The sequence below is a fragment of the Gossypium hirsutum genome, chromosome A11 (assembly GCF_007990345.1).
Source record: "Gossypium hirsutum isolate 1008001.06 chromosome A11, Gossypium_hirsutum_v2.1, whole genome shotgun sequence".
Taxonomy (NCBI): domain Eukaryota; kingdom Viridiplantae; phylum Streptophyta; class Magnoliopsida; order Malvales; family Malvaceae; genus Gossypium; species Gossypium hirsutum.
In genome coordinates, this window is record NC_053434.1 from 47,561,047 (window position 1) to 47,568,659 (window position 7,613).

The 7,613-nt window shown below is 34.5% G+C and overlaps 1 non-coding gene across 1 annotated transcript; it reads left to right on the top strand.

Annotated features, from left to right (window-relative positions):
- Window positions 1-1,175: 1,175 nt before the first annotated feature.
- LOC121210186 (small nucleolar RNA R71) lies at window positions 1,176-1,282 on the top strand. Its single transcript, XR_005905313.1, has one exon. It is a non-coding gene; the product is annotated as a small nucleolar RNA R71 (small nucleolar RNA).
- Window positions 1,283-7,613: the final 6,331 nt, after the last annotated feature.

Here is a 7,613-nt window from a genome sequence, read left to right on the forward strand (position 1 = left end):
TTCTTGGATAGGATATTCTTCATGAATTTAATATAGTTGGGCATCTGCTCAAGAGCTTCTACCAACAGAATGTTGATATAAAGTTGCTTGAGTACGTCTAGGAATTTCTTGAACTAGACTTCTTGCTTCTTCTTCTAAAGTATTTAAGGGTAGGGTGGTGGAGGATTCTTAACTTTAATTGGCTATTTCATCTTTTGTGGAAATTATGCATTTAACAAATTGTTAGTTTATCGGAATTGACTGGTTCAAAAGTTACCTTATCGGGTTTTGCAGATTCTGGTTCTAGTGAAGCTGGGATTTCAACACTTGGTTGAACTTCCACTTTATCTCGAGCACCAACTTACTCTTCTTTAACTTCAAAAATTTTGGGCTCTATTGTCTTTCCACTCCATAATGTCAATACTTTACAATGTTTTCCCCAGGTTTCTCGGGTACTCCATATCATTAGGCAAAGCACCTTGTAGTGGCTCCTAAGTTCATTTGCAAGTTGACCCATTTGGTTTTCTAAGTTTTTCAATGTGGCTACTTGGCTTTGGATTAAGACATCATTTTTTGCTATGTACGCCTTCAACAAGTTTTTTAAGCCATTGGAAGGTTCAGCTTAAGGTTGTTTCTAAACTTGTTGGGTAAATATAGTTGGTTGGGTTAGTCTAAGTTGTGCATAAGTGTTACTAGGTCCAACCCCTTGGTTACTTCAAGAGAAATTAGGGCGGTTTCGCCAAGATGGGTTATAAAAATTAGATTGTAGTCATTGCCTTCCTCGATTCTGGTTCTGGTTACCCCTATAATACACAGATTCTAGGTTTGATAGGCATTCTTCGAACAAGTGCCCTTCCCCATAATAAACATAGGCTACCTTTTCGAATTGATTCAGTGGCTGAGCTACAAAATTATTAAACCTATTAGTAATAAAGTTTTTAAGCATTGAGGAAATCGAGGATACCTGAGATGCAAGTGAAATGAGAGCTTCCACTTCATGTACTCCAGTGACTCGTCTTCCTGACGCTCCTCAATTGGTTGGCCATTGATAATTTTTACTGGCAATCCTCTCAATGATTTCATAAGCCACATTATAAGACTTAGAAATAAGGGCACAATTAGTAGAAGCATCCACTACAATCCTCGTGTGAGCATTGAGACTATTATAGAACGTCTCTAATTGGATACAATAAGGGATTTCATGATGAGGGCATCTTCGTAATAGTTCTTTAAACCTTTCCTATGCCTCATGCAAGGACTCTTCATCCTTTTTTTAGAAGCTAGTGATCTCGTTCCTCAACTTAGCATTCTTGCTAGATGGGAAGTACATCATAAGGAATCATTCTGCTAACTCTTTCCATGTGATAATGGAATTTGGTGGCAATGAGTTCAACCAGGCTCGAGTTCTGTCCCTTAGTGAATATGGGAACAACTTTAATCGTAGTGCATATTTCGGTACTTTGGCTAATTTGAAATAATTGCTCACCTCCATAAACAATCTTAACTGAAGGTGACAATCTTTGTTAGGCATTCCATTGAATTAGCCTACTGTCTAAAGCATCTGGAACATGACTGGCTTCAACTCAACTTGTTGTGCCTCAATTTTAGGTCTCCTAATACCCATATTAAGCCCATGAAACATTGGCACAGAATACTATCTTAGAGCTCTATCCCTATCATAAGTAACAATATAACAACCCGTTTTCAGTGAAATTGAAACAGTGGTTTTGGGACCACAAAAGCGACAAGTAAATTTTTATTCTATTACTATTTTAATGTCTATGGAATATTAGTAAGGTCGCATTAAAATTTTGTAAAGAAATTTTGATGTTTACATGGTAAATTAAGTGAAAATGACTATTCGTAAAAAGTGTAAAGATGGAGTTCTAATAGTTAAAAGGGCTAAATGACTATGGAAATGGAAGTAAATTGACTTAAATGGTAATTGTACCATTTATAAAGTTAGTGGACTTATATGGACATAGTTTATGTGATTTTTAAAGTTAAAGATTAAGGTTAATTTAGTAATTAGATAATTAAAGTAAATGTTAAATAAAGAAATAGGGTTATCATCTTTCTTATTTTTCAAACTCAAGAAAAAGGAAAAAGGCTATCATCTTTCTTATTTTTCAAACTCAAAATTGAAAATAGCCATTTTTGGTGAGGGAAGCTTCAGTTTCACACTTTCTTCAGGCATGGTATGTTTTTAAGCTTCGTTTTTAATGATTTTTACGTTTCCGAGATAATTGTAGCTTAATCTAGCTAGCCCAGGGACTAATTTGTAAAACTGTTAAAGATTAAGGGGTTTTCCATAGATTTTCTTGAATTTTTTTATGTTTAATTATAGATTACGAATCCTTGTTAATAAAGAAACAATTTTGTAAAGTGATTTTTAAAGAAATTTGCATTTAGGGATTGATTTGTAAAAATAGTAAAAGTTCATGTCAAATTTATGAAATGATGGTTTACATGAATTGATATAAGTCCCTAATAAATTTGATTAGCTTGAATGGGGGATTAACATGCTTTGATTTCAATTTATAAGCTTAAGGAATAAATTGTGAAAAGTTAAAATATTAGGGGTAAAATAGTAATTTTGCATAAATATGAAATGTGGTCTGAATTGAATACTAAAAGTATTAAGTGGATTGAAATTGTCTATTTATATCAAGATAGACCACATACAGACTTAGATCAAGGCAAAGCTAAAGCTTCAGAATAGCTCAATTTAACCTTCTATGCCCTAGTTGTTAAGGTAAGTTCGTATGAACGGTTATTAAATTAATGTTGTTAATCTGAATGTTTATTATGTTATTTTAATGTAAATGGATCAATGTATAATCGTACAAAATTTATGATGATTTGATGAATGTTGAATCCTGGTTGAACCTTAGGTATTCGTAGGATACAAATGACATGTCATTAGGGATTTCATGTTTCGGGTACTGGTCTTGAATGTCCTACTAATGGCTGAGGTTCTGCATTTTTTGTTGATCCTCCACGGCTCGTGTGAGCAGCATTGCGTAGCTTACATTTTGACCCACAGCTCGTGTGAGCTGGCTCATTTCATAGCTCATGTGAACAATGATGCAAAGGAAAGGTTACGGTTATATGTTTAAGCACACTTCGTGTGAGCTTTCCTAAGTATCCAATAATATTCTAGATAGTTCAACAGGTAAGAAATGGGATAGAAATGGTAAGTTTCCAAATGGAATTATGCATATGATCATGGAAAGGATGAATGAATCAAATGATGTATTTTCATATGGAAATGACTTATCATGTGGTTAATTCAAGTGAGTTATGTATAAATGCACTGAGTATTGATGATGATGCATAGACTTGTGCCAAGCTTGTGGTTTAGGTTGCATTATGCTTATACTTATCGTTATGCAAATGAAATGGTAAGTTATGTTTTATTATCTACGAACTTACTAAGCATTATTTGCTTAAGTAGTTAATTTCCTATGTTTTATAGATTATCGTAAGCTCGATCAGTTTGGAAGCTTGTCAGAGATTTATCACACTATCCAGCATAGATATCGGTAGTTCTTGAATGTTTTGTCCAAGGTTATAATGACATGTAAAGGTGGACTTATAAGGGTGTTTAGTTGATGATTTGGTATGTATAAGTTGTAACACCCCTAACTGTACCCGTCGCGGGAATAGGGTTTCGTTGCATTACTAGAACATTCAGAATATTTTTCCTTTAAACTACATAAATTACCATTCATTTACCGAGATCATTCATAAAATCCCTTAATTGAGCCCTCGAGGCCCAATACGAGCATTAGAATTGAATCGGGACTAAATCAGGACCTATAAGAATTTTTCGTGAAATTACAAAATTTTTTTCAAGGTGCAGGGCTCACACGCTCGTGTGGACCAAGGGACACGCCCGTGTGACCCTGGGACATGCCCGTGTGGGAGGCCGTGTTCAACCCCGTGTAACTTTCTGACTTGCACACACAGCCATCCCACATGTCTATGTGCTATGCCATATGGTTAAGTAATTTAATTTGAAATTAGGTACAGGTTTTACACGGCCAAGACACACGCTCGTGTCTCTACCAGTGTGCCCAATTCTGAGCATTTTGTTTCTCAAAATAAAGGTGTAGGGTACACACGGTCTAGACACACGCCTGTATGTCTGCCCGTGTGGACAAAATGAAGCCATTTCTAGCTCCACTTCTCATCCAAATTTTTACCCAAGACCTGGACTTGAAACACACATCCAAAACCAACCAATTCAAGCATTCAAATTGGGCAATCCTCATCATTTAACAAGGCATATCACTACATGAACATGTGTTTATAAACTTACCTTGGAATAACTTAGGCATTAGCATCATTTGATCACATATACATAACATATCACATATGAATATAACATCATAACCTACTTAATCATGCCAAAATAAACCATTACTAGCGATTCTAATGGGTATGTTACAAAATAACATTTTTAATCCACTATTGGCCAAATTGTCCTATACATGCTATTATATTCAAAATGATTTCACTAAATATGCCCAAAATGCTAGTTGATAATGTGAGGATGCTACAATGATCTTCCAACCTTCACGAGCTTTCGAACACTATAAAACAAGGGAAAATAAAATGGAGTAAGCATTACATGCTTAGTAAGTTCGTATAACGGAAACTAAACTTACCAATTTTGCTTATTAAATCTAGGCATACAATGTTATGTTTCCATCCATTTGGCTAAATTGCCTAATCACATTCATTCAATCAAACATGTTAGTCACCAAAATCTTCATATTAATCAAGTAACAGATATGAGCTCATGATGCAATACTCTTTCAAGACATTATCAACTCATCTCAAAGTTCTCATGCCATGTCAGGAGTTTTATGTCCGTTGAATCATTGAATTCCGATGGATGCTTAAGTAGTACACTCGAAGTGTACGATTCAATAATCCATCAATTCCTTATTAAAGGGTACCCATTAGGGCACTTAACCTATAAACACTAACCTAGAAACACTCTCTCGAGCCACATATCGTATAACAGGATTACCAGTGCAAGCTAAATCCTTTATATAACATATGCTCAGAAGAGCTCGATTAGGATTACCAGTCCAGACTAAACCCTAATCATAGCGTATGCTCGAGAGATATTATATCAGAATTACCCGTCCGGGCTAAATTCTTTCTATAACAAGGTCATTGGGATTACTCGTTCGAGCTAAATCCTGTCCGTAACAAATTCAGGACCCTATTTGTTTCGTGAAAGCGCATACAATCATCGGAATTCAACATCCAATCGGGACTTAACCCCTTTTTCACTATTTTCAAGCATGTATCAAATTTCTCATGATAGCATTCAAGTAATGTACATCATCATAAATCACATTTCATACAATACAAGATTTAATTAAACATATTTACATGTCCGATTAAGATACACGAACTTACCTCGACACTTGTTCGCGTAAGTCTACTAACCTGAAATATTTCTTTTCCTCGATCTAACCTTGAACTAGTGTTGTTTGGATCTATATAAATGAATTTAACCATCAATTTCACACATTTCATATTTAAATGGACTCAATTTACGTCCTAGGCAAAATTACCATTTTTCCCCTAACTTTTCCAAAAATTCTAATTTTGTGCCTAGGCCCAGAAAATGAAACTTGTGCAAATTACTCCCTATTCCAAGCCTAACCAAAGCCCCATTAAAAATTTTTCAGCACTTGTATTAATAAATTTTCTGAACTTTTCATCAAATTTTATAACTTTTCATTTTAGTCCCTAAATCATGTTTTCATAAAAAATCACTTTGTAAAAGTTGTTTATCTATCAATAATCTTTCATTTTCTGCCATAAATTTCTAATTTCCAGCATATACATCTATGACCCATTATCATACCTTGATAACTTTTTAAATTAATCCCTCAAATAGAGAGATTAAGCTGTCCCAATTTCAAAAATACCAAAATTACTAAAAATAGGACAAGAGAACTTACCCAATTAATCCTTGAAAGTTTCCCCTGTCTCTCCTAGGGTTTCCATAAAATTTTAGGTTGAAGATGACAATAATAAGATGATATTTTCTTTTATTATCTTTTAATTAATTTAATTATTTCAAATTCCAATTTAGTCATTGACCTTTTCTAATTTTTCAATGGATGAGTCACCAAGAATCTACATACTTTTTTTAATGGTCTAATTACCATATAAGGACCTCTAGATTTGAATTCCATAGCTACTTGATCTTATAGCTACTAGAATTCAAATTTTGCATTTTATGCAATTTAGTCCTTCTCGTAATTAAACACTTAATTGATAAAATTTTCATACCAAAATTTTCACACAACATATCTACCATATTACTGACCATGTAATAAAATAAAAATAAATTATATTTTTGGGTCGGATTTGTGGTCCCGAAACCATTGTTCCGATTTCATTGAAAAATGGGCTCTTACATATGTTAGTTAACTTTGTTTGTACATTTGAGGCCTTGCTAGTTTGTGTCATTGTGGCTATATTATGTTGCATGATTTGAATGGCTCAAATGGTATGTGTTGAAATGGTTTGATTATGGTCAAGTTATGACATGTTTTGGAAAGTATTGAACCAAATATTGATGCTTGAACATTAGGTAAGTTGACATGTTTAGGTAAATTTTGATGAATGTGTTTGAGGTTCCTTTGAATGGCATATTGGTTAGTTAAATTAGGACCTTTGGAATGGCAAATAAATGCATGTTTAGGTATGGTTTGATGCCTTGTAAGTGTGCACAATTTCTTCAAATGGTTATGCATGAAATGGTATAGGAAATGGCTTGTTTTTTAGCAAATTTATGTCCACATGGCCTGAGACACGGGTGTGTGACTCAGCTGTGTGTGGCACATGGCCTAGCATGACGACCATGTGTCATTTGAGGGTTCCTTTCTATGTAAGTCAGTGAGTTACATGACCTAGCACATGACCTAATTATGGCTATCTTAGTAAATTTGTTGTTTTGAATTTGTGCCAAGTTCATTTGTGTTTTATGCCTTTTGTCGATGGCTTGTAAATGAAGTGTAAATATGGAGTGTTTAGTAATTGAGCATGCCTTTTGAAAGTCAAAAGATAATGGTTGATTAATATGTTTTTGATATGGTCATTTGGTATGTTTAAAATATGCTAAATGATTGAACTTGTAATGTTGGATAGGATCAAGGTTGATTTGTGATTGTGGTACCATTTGTTGGCATATTGGTTAGATCTTACAATAAGGTCCAATTGTTATGTTTTGGAGTGTGTTTGATTGTGTTTTTGTCATATGAATGCATGTAGGCATGGGTTGGATTGATAATTAGGCAATTGGGTTTGAAATGGTTTGTTTTAGAGGTAAATTGTGAAGCACACGACAAGGGACATGGGCTATCACACGGCCCTGTGCTAGACACGGTCTCCCTACATGGCCGTTTGTCGTTATTGTTTTTTGATGTAGATTTGACACAGTCTGAGACACGGCCACGACATGATCATGAGGCCCTATTTCGCACTGACGGACACACGGGCTATGACACGGCCGTGTGACCCTTCTTTTCAAAATTTTTGAATATTTCTAAAAATTTTTGTTTTGTTTCAAATTAGTCATTGATTGTTCTTAAGTTATT